The sequence below is a fragment of the Leucoraja erinacea genome, chromosome 18 (genome assembly GCF_028641065.1).
Source record: "Leucoraja erinacea ecotype New England chromosome 18, Leri_hhj_1, whole genome shotgun sequence".
Lineage (NCBI taxonomy): Eukaryota > Metazoa > Chordata > Chondrichthyes > Rajiformes > Rajidae > Leucoraja > Leucoraja erinaceus.
Window position 1 is genome coordinate 31,120,916 of NC_073394.1, and position 14,027 is coordinate 31,134,942.

A 14,027-nucleotide genomic window follows, 5' to 3' on the forward strand; every position below is an offset into this window, starting at 1 on the left:
GGTTTGGGGATTTTGTAGGGAATAGATGAGTTGGATGGGGAGGAAGCTTTTTTTCTGATGATGGCACAGTCTTGTCATGATGTTAAAGTCAGAGTTGAGCCATTAAGGTAAGAGGTTAGTGACGTATCTTCATCCCACAAACAGTAAACGGGTAGAACTATCGGAAAACAAAAGCACCATAGAAACATAGAAATTAGGTGCAGGAGTAGGCCATTCGGCCCTTCGAGCCTGCACCGCCATTCAATATGATCATGGCTGATCATCCAACTCAGTATCCCGTACCTGCCTTCTCTCCATACCCCCTGATCCCCTTAGTCACAAGGGCCACATCTAACTCCCTCTTAAATATAGCCGATGAACTGGCCTCGACTACCCTCTGTGGCAGAGAGTTCCAGAGATTCACCACTCTCTGTGTGAAAAAAGTTCTTCTCATCTCAGTTTTAAAGGATTTCCCCCTTATCCTTAAGCTGTGACCCCTTGTCCTGGACTTCCCCAACATCGGGAGCAATCTTCCTGCATCTAGCCTGACCAACCCCTTAAGAATTTTGTAAGTTTCTATAAGGTCCCCTCTCAGTCTCCTAAATTCTAGAGAGTATAAACCAAGTCTATCCAGTCTTTCTTCATAAGACAGTCCTGACATCCCAGGAATCAGTCTGGTGAACCGTCTCTGCACTCCCTCTATGGCAAGAATGTCCTTCCTCAGATTTGGAGACCAAAATTGTACGCAATACTTCAGGTGTGGTCTCACCAAGACCATATACTTCATTGATTCATTATTTTATATCAGAACCCAATAGGTTTGAGGTAGACAAGGTAGACAGAGGAAACACAATGAGGTCAACAGTATGAACAGACGACGTTTCGGTTCAGGTGACTTATTCAGACTGCTAACGTCGAGAGGGGAAAGAAGGAAAAGCCTGATAAGTGATAGGTGGTTACACAGGAGGGGATTTTGATTGGCAGATGGGTGGAATAAATGACAAAGGCTAGAGTTGAAAAAAAGGTGGTACAGTGACTCAGCTGGTGGAGCTGCTGTTCACAGTGCCAGAGACCTGGGTCTGATCCAGTCCTTGGGTACTGCCTGTGTGGAGTTTGCATGATCTCCCTGTGACCACGTGGATTTCCTCGGGGTTCTCCGGTTTCCTCCCACATCCCAAAGATGTGCAGGATTGTAGGTTAATTGCCTTCTGTAAATTGCCTCTAACATGTAGGGAGTAGAAGAGAAAGTGGGATAACATAGAACCAGTGTGCACGGGTGATTCATGTCTCCATGGACCTTTCATGCTGAATCTGTAAACAAAAGCCAAAAAGAGTGTCACATGGGGAGGAGTTAAATGTAAAGCCGAAAGGAGGGATATGTGTGGTGGGGGACAGGTGGGATAACAGAGCAGTAGGGGGCTCTGGAATGGGAGTTGAGCATATGGAGGTGGGGAAAGATCAGAGAGGCATGTGGGGTCGGAGATGATGGGAGAAATGTGTATAACTCGGGTGGTGGTGGTGATGGGGGCGCGGGATTTAGATGCGAAGTAAGGATATTAGTCTGTGTTCTTCCAGCGTTTTGTGTTTTGCTCAAGGTACACAGAGATGTGGAACTATGACAAATGTACAGATCTAAACAAGAGTTAATGGCTGACCACTCCTGAACGTGCTCCTTTACGCCCATCGGAAGGACTGGTCCAGTGAATTTTGTACTAGTCTCTCAGGTCGATGATTATTCATTAGGGAAGAATGGGACCATTACCATTACCTTGGCCACATTCTCATCTCATGCCTGCCACCGGGAAGAAGGTATAGGTGCCTGAAAACTGTAGCATTCAGGTTCAGGAGCAGCTTCTTCCCTGCAATCATCAGCCCATTAAACACCATAACTTCCAAGGAAGCTCCAAACCACATAGACTTGGGGGTGGAGGGGGGGGGGGGGAGAGAGAGAGAGGGGGGGGAGAGGAGAGGGGAGGGGGGAGGAGTGGAGAGAGGAGGGGCGAGAGAGGGGGGGAGAGAGGAAGGGGGGAGAGGAGGGGGGGGGGGTAGAGGAAGGGGGAGAGGAGGGGGGGGGGGGGGGGGGAGATAGGTCCGGTGGAGGGGAGAGAATCCTGGGGGGCAGAGGGGCCGGGGGGGGCCAAAGGACGGCGAGTTCGGCGGCTTCAGTCCAGGCCCGACTTCATCTCCGGCAGTGTCTTTTGAATAATGGGGGGGGGGGGGGGGGGGAGTTGGGGGGGGGGGGGAGAGAGGAGAGAGGGGGGAAGAGGGAGGGGGGGGCTAATGTCACTCGCAGAGCGTGGAAGAACGGCACGCAGACGGGGGGTGACGTCAACAACAAAAGACAGTTGTTTTTAAATTCAAAGTTTTAGCAGATTTTTGACACTTCAAGGCAAAAGAAGGTTTCAATATAATGTAAATTTGGATTTAGAGAAAGTGAAATTTGCTTGACCCTAATAACAGAATGCAAGAGAAGCGTAGAACATCTCCAAAATTATACATGTGCACCTGGAAATGTGGCCGAGGAAAGGTGAGCAGACATCAACCCATGGGCAGAAGATGGGCAGGGAGTCAGCAGTTCTAACTTCACTGCCACCAGTGTCTGAGAAAGCAAACTTGCAAAGAGGGTTTGGAGAAGCATGCAAGGGTCCTTATCAAAGTTCCTCCCGATCTGCTCCGTACCAGAGGACTCTCTGATTTACGGATTATTCTCAGGGACACATTCGAAGATGGACATCAACTACTGCTGGAAGACTCTTGTTAGTCTGCAACAAACCTGATGGTCTCCCAGCCCAGTGAGATGTCAGTTAGGGAATGTTGCCGGCTAGCCCCTTCCAGACGGATTGCCCACATGCTGATACACGCACAATACTTTGGTGCAGCCATGAAACTATGTGGGGGATGACCACAATCTAGGGCCATTACGCTGCTGAACAGGGAGGAGCAGAGTCCAATAGGGACACCCCTTAAATAAGAAAAAATGATATTACACCAAGGGACCACATGAGTGGCAAGGGTGTTTTTGTTTAAAGATAGATGTGAACACTACTGAAGATGATTTAATACATTGACACTGAGAATGTTTGAATTCCTTTAGCAGTGTGGGGGGGTTTTTTGTATATTTTTTTATTCTGAATGAAGTTTATTTTTGGGAGAAAAAGGAGTAGAGTTAGCGGTTAAAATCTAAAGTTATTACGCGCCACACAAAGGTTGGAAGGATGTGACATGCCTGAAAGAGATGTGTTTCTTTTGACCTCGCAATGAGCTTGAATGGAAAGTACAGAAGGAAACAGGACAGGAGGAAGACAGGGAATTGATCTGGCAAGTGATCAGTGCTCGTGAGGCATGCCTGCAGCTGGGATGGAAGTGTCTACCAATCTGTGTTGTGCTGTCCCTGTGTGGGGATGATCATTTTGTTGGTTGCAAGAATGGTATATTGAAATAATTAAAGTAGTTTGCCATTTCAGTGTTGGGTGTTGGATTGGAAGGAGATGAAAGCACTTGAGTTGCACCTCCTGCGTTTACCAATTGTTAAACAGCTAAAAGTAGCTTTAAATGTGTGTGTTTGGCTGATAGCAGCAAATAAATGTATTCTCATTGCTTACTTTAATGATCAGGAATAGGATATTTACAGACTATTAAGATTTTTTTTTTTGTAATTGTTTAAAACACGGACAAAACCATTAACTGAACTAAGGTCAGAAGAGAAAGATGAAACAGAAGGCTGAGACAACATTAAGGAGAGGGGTGCCAGACGCAAAAAGATAGGAGTGGAGATAAAATAAGACAGAGATTGTGATTGTGAGTAGGATAAAGATGATGGCAAAGCAGGAAAGAGAGAAAATGATAGGGCAAGAAATGAGAGTGTGATATAGACAAAAAGAGCATGCGGATGCTCAGAGCCTAAAAGAGAGCTGGAAACAAAGTAAGAGGTGGACACAGAGACCGACCTAGGATGATGGAAACTGAGTGAGAAAAAAACAGAATGAAATTACACTAACCAGAAAAAACTGCAATGTTGAAATATCAAACAACTGACTGAAAGAAATTACTAGGAGTATCCTGCATGCACTTCATGTATTTATACATGAAATTCCTCTTCAAGAAATCCACAGCATATAAAAGTTTTATTGATGATAATATCAATAAAATTAGATAAATAAAATAGCAGGCATGGAAGAAGGAAGTTGAACCTTAGAAAGTTAAATCTCGAAGTGCTAAAAAAAACTATGTGTAATTTCGCAATGTTATTTTCTGAAAATAATTCTTTAAGGGTGCACAGCTGGTAGAGCTGTTACCTCACAGAGCCGGAGATCTGTGTTTGATCCTGACTTCAGGTGCCAACTGTGTGGAGTTTACACATTCTCCGGGTGACCGCTTGGGATTCCTCAGGGTGCTCCGGTTTCATCCCACATCCCAAAGATATGGCTTTGTAGATTAATTGGCCTCTGTAAAATTGCCCCAGTGTGTTGGAGGGGTGGATGAGAAAGCGGGATAACAGAACTGGTGTGAACGGTTGATCGAGGGAGGGTGTGGACTTGCTGGGCCGAATGGCCTGTTTCCATGCTGTAACTCTAAACTTATCAATTAAACATTCACAAATATAATTACCATGTATGGAATGTCTTGTTCATATCCCAGACATAAAGTTTGCATTTGCCTCATGCTCATGCACATCACAATGATCATTTTAGAAACGTAGAAAATAGGTGCAGGAGTAGGCCATTCGGCCCTTCGAGCCTGCACCGCCATTCAATATGATCATGGCTGATCATCCAACTCAGTATCCTGTACCTGCCTTCTCCCGTACCCCCTGATCCCTTTAGCCACAAGGGCCACATCTAATTCCCTCTTAAATATAGCCAATGAACTGGCCTCAACTACCTTCTGTGGCAGAGAATTCCAGAGATTCACCACTCTCTGTGTGAAATATGTTTTTCTCATCTCGGTCCTATAAGGATTTCCCCCTTATCCTTAAACTGTGACCCCTTGTTCTATGGACTTCCCCAACATCGGGAACAATCTTCCTGCATCTAGACTGTCCAACCCCTTAAGAATTTTGTAAGTTTCTATAAGATTTTATTTTCAAGTATTTATTGTATTAATATCTTCAAACTACATATGCACAGCACAAGATGTCAGGGTTGAACCCGGTCATCGGAGATCTAAGGCAGAAGCTCTAATAACTGCTTCAATAAGTTGTTCGTTCATAACAAGTAGCTGTGTTGAGAACACTGGAGCACAGACTATGATATTTCAGTTGTGTAATTCTAATCAAACATAAAGCCAGCAGGGGAATTCTTCACAGTTTTCAGTCTTGGCCTGGGAGCACACCACCACAAAACATTCCCTGAAAAGAAGATGTAGTAGATATCCAATTTTATTGAGGAATCCTGCCCACTTTGTTGAAAATTGCTCTTTCCTGTCGGAGGGAAACCAACTGAAAAAGGTGCAGGGAAGAATTCATTTGAATTCATGGTTGACAGAAGGGAAAACTGAGAGGTGCCGTATGAGGAAGAGAAGTGACCGGCTGTTGGTATAAAGAGAAAGAGAAACAGGAAACAGGAAGAAAGACAGTAAGTCCATTCCAGAGCAAACAAATTACTTACCGCGTCTTTACAACAAAATGCCATTATTTTAAGCATCACTATAAACCCAACATCAAAAGATCGAACCACATCGGAGGGATTGGTGTCTCGGCAGGTACTACATCTGCCGCAGAGGAAACTTGTCCAGGCAGCCAGCAGTTACAGACAGTCTATACCCAGTGTTACAGGAGTAGGCCCAGACTTCTCAGCATGAGCCAAATGCCCTTTTAATTGACCACTGGGATATGAAAACACAAATCTTGGTGTAAGTGGAATGCATGCAGTAACTGATCTGCAGTGGCAGAGAATGGCAGGGTGTTTACAGCAAAGAGGTAGCCATTTGTTACAGCAGAGCCATGATGTGGGAAGTCTTCTTCTCCACAATGTCTATTTGCATTTCTTGGAAATGCGCACACAAAACAAGTGTCAGAAGAGGCTCAGCAATGCACATCGACGCTTGTAAGCCAGCAGTCCGGGCATCAGACTCCAACTTCAGCAGGTTACCAGGCCTGGAAACTGCAAGTACAGCAAAACCCTTGAAATGGGTGGGAAGAATCGACTGTAAGGAAAAACTAAACAGTATGTTCCATTTAATTTGATTTAATTAGTTTCAAATGTGTGTGCCTGCTGTAGTGTTTGAACATTTGAAGCATTTCTTTTACTTTTGAAAAGAATAAAGGGTACAACATTTAGTGCAAGGTAAATTATGATGAAGTTTGATTAAAGATAGTTCAAAGGTCTCCACTGAGGTAGATGGGAGGTCAGGACCGCACTCCAGCTGGTGAGAGGACAGTTCAGTTGCCTGAAAACATCTGGGAAGAAACTGTCCCTGAATCTGGAGGGAGGCGTTTTGAACTTCTGTATCTCCCGCTTGATGGGAGGGGGGAGAAGAGGAAGTGACTGCGGTGAGACCCGTCCTTGATTAAGTTGCAGGGAATTAAGGGGGTAATGGGACTAGTGGCAATGCTCAGAGCTGGCAGACACTCGATGGGCTGACTGGCCTTCTTTAACATCATAAGAAAATATGAATGGAAGTAAAGTATGAAGAAACCCTCTCTGGCACGGGGAAGCAACAGGAGTAAGGAAGTGTTTATTAGTGGCACTGATTTGCAGAACCAACAAATTTTACGATAGCACCGATGTAGTTTGCCACGTTTTGTACTGTACTTTAGGCCCAGGACAGAAGGTCGGATTGGGAATGGGAGGGGGAGTTGAAGTGCTGGGCCACTGGGAGATCAGCTTGGTTAAGACGGACTGAGTGGTGGTGTTGAGCGAAACGATCGCTGAGCCTGCGCTTGGTCTCGGCGACGGAGAGAAGTTGACACCTGGAACAGCGGATGCAGTAGATGAGATTGGAGGAGGTGTGTTAACCTTTGCCTCACCTGGATGGACTGTTTGGGCCCTTGGATGGAGTTGAGGGGGGAGGTAAAGAGACAGGTGTTGCATTTCCTGCAGGGGAAAGTACCTGGGGAGGGGGTGGTTTGGTTGGGAAGAGATGAGTTGATCAGGGAATTATGGAGGGAATGGTCTCTGCGGAGAGCAGAAAGGGGTGGAGATGGGAAGATTTGACCAGTAGTGAGATCCCTTTGGAGGTGGCAAAAATGTTGGGGTATTATATGTTGTATACGACTGCTGATGGGGTGGAAGGTGAGGACAAGGGGGACTATGTCCTTGTTACAAGAGGGGGGAGGGGGAGTGAGAGAGGAGCTGTGGAATATCGAGGAGACCCTAGTGAGAGCCTCATCTATAATGGAAGAGGGAACCCCCCGTTCCCTAAAGAATGAGGACATCTCCAATGCCCTGGTATGAAAAACCTCGTCCTGGGCGCAGATGAGGCATAGATGGAGGAATTGGTAGTAGGGGATAGAGCCTTTACAAGAAGGATGGGAAGAAGTGTAGTCAAGATAGCTATGGGTGTTAGTAGGTTTGTAGTAGATGTCCTTCAATAGTCTGTTTCCTGTGATGGAGACGGTGAGATCTAGAAACGGTAGGGAGATGTCGGAGATGGTCCACGTGACTTTGAGTGCAGGGTGGAAATTAGTGGTGAAGTTTATGAAGACAGTGGGTTCTGCATGGGTGCAGGAGGTAGCACCAATGCAGTTGTCAATGTAGCGGAGATAGTGTTCGGGGATAGGGCCAGTGTAGGCATGGAAAAGGGATTGTTCGACATACGCTACAAAGAGGCAGACATAACTGGGGCCCATGCGAGTGCCCATAGCTACGCTTTGGATTCGACATACCTATACAAAGAGGCAGGCATAACAAGCCTCTGATATATTCTATGTTCAAGAAGGAACTGCAGATGCTGGAAAATCAAAGGTAGACAAAAGTGCTGGAGAAACTCAGCGGGTGTTTCTAGCTTCAGGTTCCTGGGAGTCAACATCTCCGATGACCTCTCTTGGACCCACAATACCTCTACTCTGATCAAGAAGGCTCATCAGCATCTCTTCTTCCTGAGGAGACTGAAGAAGGTCCATCTGTCTCCTCAGATCCTGGTGAACTTCTACCGCTGCACCATCAAGAGCATCCTTACCAACTGCATCACAGTATGGTATGGCAACTGCTCTGTCTCCAACCGGAAGGCATTGCAGAGGGTGGTGAAAATTGCCCAACGCATCACCGGTTCCTCCCTCCCCTCCATTGAGTCTGTCCAAAGCAAGCGCTGTCTGCGGAGGGCGCTCAGCATCGCCAAGGACTGCTCTCACCCCAACCATGGACTGTTTTTACCCTCCTACCATCCGGGAGGCGCTACAGGTCTCTCCGTTGCCGAACCAGCAGGTCGAGGAACAGCTTCTTTCCGGCGGCTGTCACTCTACTCAACAACGTACCTCGGTGACTGCCAATCACCACCCCCCCCCCCGGACACTTATTATTATTTATTCAAATCGTTTGCTATGTCGCTCTTCCAGGGAGATGCTAAATGCATTTTGTTGTCTCTGTACTGTACACTGACAATGACAATTAAAGTTGAATCTGAATCTGAATCTGAATCTGAATCGGGTGCGGCAGCATCTATGGAGTGAAGGAAATAGGCAACGTTTCGGGCCAAATCCTATATACTCTACTTCCCTGTCTTCATCCACAATTGTGGATTTTAAAAAATCAAACAAAAAAAATATATGAAGAAAAAACGAAATATCTTTTTAGTTTACAGTGGTGTCTGGAAACAAGGGATTATTCATCCTACTTGATTTATTTTCCTTCTTCCCTTTTAGCTCAGCAGGGACGCTGGAAAATTGTGTAATAAGTGCCATGGAATAGTTGTGGACATATTTTATACCACACCAGGAAAACACCAGATGTTCTAAGACATGTGAAACTCAACCAAATAACTCGATGCAGTGCAAAATGGAACGTGATTCATCTCTGCAATTGTCTTCTATTCAGTTGTCACTGTATTCCTTTTGATAGAATAAGAAATTGATTGGAGAACACAGCCATTGCGTCCTTCATTCACTGCCATCCATCCCCATATAAACAGCAGCGTGTCGCCGTTACCATGACACTTCTTGATGTTTTTTATGTTGAAATGGTACGTTTGCAATAGATAGGAGCTTAGCGCCTCTATTGTACCTAATACATACCTGTCAACAAAATGAACAGGATAAAGGTGTTATCTTGACGTGTACTGGATGTCACATTGACTCTACATTAGCAGTCCCAAGATAAGCAATGGCCACATGTTCTTGAAATCCACAGATTGAACGTTATGATTAGTTTGGATGTGTTGGGCTGAAGGGCCTGTGTCCATGCTGTAAGACTCCATCGCCATCCCCAACAGATATCCTGATTTGACCTGACAAGGTCCTGGCCTGATGATCTTCTTGCGTTTGAGGCTGCAGAAGTCCGCAGCAGGGTGATGCCATCCCGTTCGACATCCGCAGGTGCCCGCCCTAAAATGGGCGCATGCTCCGGGTTGGCGCCAAGCTGCGGCGCTGCTGCTGTCTCTGTTTGTTGTCGTTCGCCTGCCTGAGGTCAGTTGACAGGTCTCACCACGGGGAGGTCGACAACATGAGCCCCGCCTGATGATCAAAGACCCAGCATAGCCACATGCACGCCCATGGACCCGACCTACCAAAGTTTCATGGAGTCAGCTCACTACTACCTTCACGAGGGCAAGTGAGGATGGGCACGCAGATGTTGGTCAAGCAGATACACAGAAATAATGACTTTAACATTCATCCTTCTTTATGCGGACCTCCGTTCTCTCTCACACCTTTTCCACTTCAAGTGGCCTAGCACCTGCCTGGTCTAGAAGCCAGCAGCAGACGCTCAGTATATGGATTCACCAGCTGTCAGTTTTTAAATGCTATAGATTCCTTGCAGAGGGATTGGAATGCCGAAAGGTTCCTCTTCTTGCAGCAGGAGACACAAGACTAGTCTGGAGCAAAACAAACTCCTGGAGGAACTCAGCGAGTCAAGCGACATCTGTTGGCAATGGGAACAAAGGCAGATGGTCCAGGTGGAGGTGGAGGGAAGGGTGAAAGTGGACGTAGCTGTTGGAGGCTGATAAGCAGGGACAGAAAAGGCTACTGGTGCTGGAATCTGATACTGTGGTAATGGAAGAAGTAGACACAAGGAACTACAGATACTGGTTTACAATAAAAGACACAGAGTGCTGGAGTAACTTAGTGGGTCAAGCAGCATCTCTGAAGAGCATGGATATGGGGACAAGCAGCATCTCTGAAGAGTATGGATATGGGGACATATCAAGTCAGGACCCTTCTTCATCAGATCATAAGATCATGTGATAGGAGTAGAATTAGGCCATTCAGCACATCAAGTCTACTCCACCATTCCATCATGTCTGATCTATCTCTCCCTCCTAACACCAGGCTGATTGTAGATTGGATGGAGAAAGCTGGATGAGAGGAGGGACAAAGACATAGTCTGGCAGATAATAATTTGATATGGGTGAAGAAGGCAAATCTATGGGCAAATGGGCGAACAAAGGCCAGAGATGAAAAGGTAGAAGGTGTGAGGCAAAAGGATTGAAGAGTTGAGAATTGTGAAGCTAGAGGAGGGAATGTAGTGAAGAAGTGATAATGGGAAGCATTAAGAGAGAGATGAAGGGCAGATGGAACCAGGAATCACCGGGAAACTACTGAATGAAGTGGGTGGTAGGCGGATGTAATCAGGAGGACGACAAAAATAGGTGATGGGGTCGGGGTGGCCGTGTGGGAAATAAAATTAAAATGGGAATAACGTTGGATCGGAGGGAGAGAGAGGGAACACACAAAGTAAAGGTTCCCTGAAATTAGAACAATCTGTTCACACCATTGGGTTGTAGGTGATCCAGGGGCCTGGTTTCATCTCTGTTCTTCCTTTTTTACTTGAAAGTGAACATGTAGAATGTAGTGTAGAATCCATCTACTTCGTGGTAACGTTTCCAGATTTCAATCAATTTGGATAGATCTATACCACCTGATCAGATAATTGTGTGCATATGAATACTCACAGACCATGTCAAGGGAGATGCATATTTGCATGTGGTTGTACACAGTGTTCTGGGAGAAAGAGAAAAACAATCTGCATTTATTGCCTTAGGATATTCCAAAGTACAATACAATTAGTTTAATACTTTTGATATGAGATAATTGTTATAAAGCAATAAGCACAGCAGCCAATTTATGCATTGCAAGCTCCTACAAATAGGAGTGTTAGTTAAGGGATAACTGTTGACCATCGCACTCTAAACTCCTTTATTTGTCTTTGTATTTGAGCATACTTTAGACTTTACTTTAGAGACAGAGCACAGAGACAGGCCCTTCGGCCCACCGAGTGCGCGCCGACCAGCGATTACTCTGTATACTAGCACTATGCTACACACTGGTGACAATTTACGTAAACCTGTATGTGTATGAGGAAACCGGGGCACCTGGAGAAAACCCACACAGTCACAGGGAGAATGTAGAAACTCCATGCAAACAGCACCCATAGTCAGCATCAAACCCGGGTCTCTGGCGCTGTAAGGCAGCAACTCTACCGCTGCGCCACTGATCTGCCCCCGCTTCTCCATCTCTCTTTTCCATCTCATCCATTCTCGTTTCCATTCATTCACGGGATGTGAACATTGCTGAGCAGACATATTTAACTGCCCTTGAGAAGGTGATGGTGAGCTGCCAGTCTATTGAAATCCTGCCATGTGCCTTGTAGATGATATAAAGGCTTTGAGGTGTCAGGAGAGGAGACATTGGATTGAGGATACCCAGTCTCTGACCTGCTCTTACAGCCATGGCATTTATGTGGCTGGCCCCTATCGGTGGTAACCCCCAGAATGTTAAGTGCTGATAATGGGAAATTCCGGGACAGTAATGCCATTGAATGTGAAATGTGGGTGATTAAATTCTCTATTATTACAAATGGACATTGTCTACTATTATGATATGAACGTTACTGTGATATGAATGTTACTTGTCACTTATCAACCTATGCCTAACTGTTGAGTTAAGTTGTGATATTTTGAGGGATAGACTGGTACATTTTCGAGATATTACGAATGAAAATGAACATAGAGAGTCATGCATCATGGAAACAAATCCTTTGGCCAACTATATCCATGTCTACTATAAAACATCAGTCAAAATCAATCCTGTTTTTCCCCATGCATCCTCATTTTGCGTCTGTCTGTCTGTCTGTCTGTCTGTCTGTCTGTCTGTCTGTCTGTCTGTCTGTCTGTCTGTCCCCACCAGCCAACACATCTTGAGAAAGTGGGAGAAAATCAGAGCCATCGGGGGAAAGCAGCAAATTACATATTGCAAATTCCATTTTAATAAAACTTTATGTTGGGATTGAACCAGGGTCTCTGGAGCCGTGAGGCAGAGGCCACTGTACAGTCATCAGCAAAAATTCTCATTTCTCATAGATGAACTTTGCGGAAGCAGCTGAAAAATGCAGGAAAAATGTTCCTGATGTTGAGGGAGTCCAGAACTAGGGGTCACCGTTTAAGAATAAGGGGTAGGCCATTTTGGACTGAGATGAGGAAAAACATCACCCAGAGAGTTGTGGATCTGTGGAATTCTCTGCCACAGAAGGCAGTGGAGGCCAATTCACTGGATGTTTTCAAGAGAGAGTTAGATATAGGTCTTAGAGCTAACTGAATCAAGGGATATGGGGAGAAAGCAAGAACGGGGTACTGATTTTGGATGATCAGCCGTGATCATATTGAATGGCAGTGCTGGCTCAAAGAGCCGAATGGCCTACTCCTGCACCTATTGTCTAAGATGCCTGCGATCAGGTCACTGCCCTGGGGAAAGTCCTGCAGTGATGTATAACTGGGATGATTGACTTCCGCCAAATACAATTATCTTCCTGTATTTGAGATATGATTCCAAGAGCAAATTTAGTCTCCCTTCCACTATGAGAGAAGCAGAAAATGCTGGAAATACTCACCAGATCAGGCAGTATCTGTGGAAAGAGAATAGAGTTAACCATTTAGGTCAAATACACTTCACCAGAACTAGAAAGATAGAAAACAAGATAGTTTTAACTTCCAGAGACAGTGAGGAGGAATGAAAAGGACAAAATAAATATCTCTGAGACCAGGATTATTCTGACGATAAGATGACAATAAAACAATTTAGTTAATAGATCAGGGATGGCAGTTAGAAACAGGGCATTTAAACAAAGGAATGTGTAAAAAGCTGTAAATGCCGATCAGACCTTCCCAATTCAGGCAATGTCTGGAGATAAAAATTGAACCAATATTACAGATGTGATGTTCAGAAGAATATCAGTATTCTATGTATGAAGGTTCACCAGGCTAATTCCTGACATGAGATGATTGCCCTATCAAAAGAGGAGAGACAGTTTGAATCTGTATTCCTTGGAATTTTGAAGAATGAGGTGTGATTTTTTTCAAGCATGTGAGATTTTAAAGGGGCTTGACAGAGTAAATATTGAGATGTTTTCACTTGTGGGAGCGTCACAAACAGAGGGACATAGCTACAAATGATGATCACTTAAAACCAAGGTGTGTTAAAAAATCCTTTCAGGAATTTTCTGGAATTCTCAATCAAAGAAGGAAGTGGAGGCCACATCATTAGATATATTTTAAGGTGGAGATAAATAAATATTGGAAACAGAAATTGAAAGTTGTGTGAAACTGGCACAGAAGAGTATTTGAGACCTCAGATGAGCCTTGTAGGACTAGTGGCATACCCCTGCTGCTATTTTTGTGTGTTCTTGTGTATACAGGACCAGCCAGTTCTGCTACAAATGGCAATTACCTGAAATTGTAGAATGCTGTTTTGTTTGGGTTACACTTAGGGGAATTGACTGGAAGATTGGTTGCTTGGTGATCGAGGAACTAATAGCTCAGTGCAGCGCTGGTTGTGGAAATCAGAACGACAGTAGTTCAGAAGTTGGACCAGTAGGGGTGTTGATCAGAAGATGTAGATATAGACATTGTTCCACACTATTGTTTTTTGCACTAACACAATGTTATGTTTCCATAACTGAGTT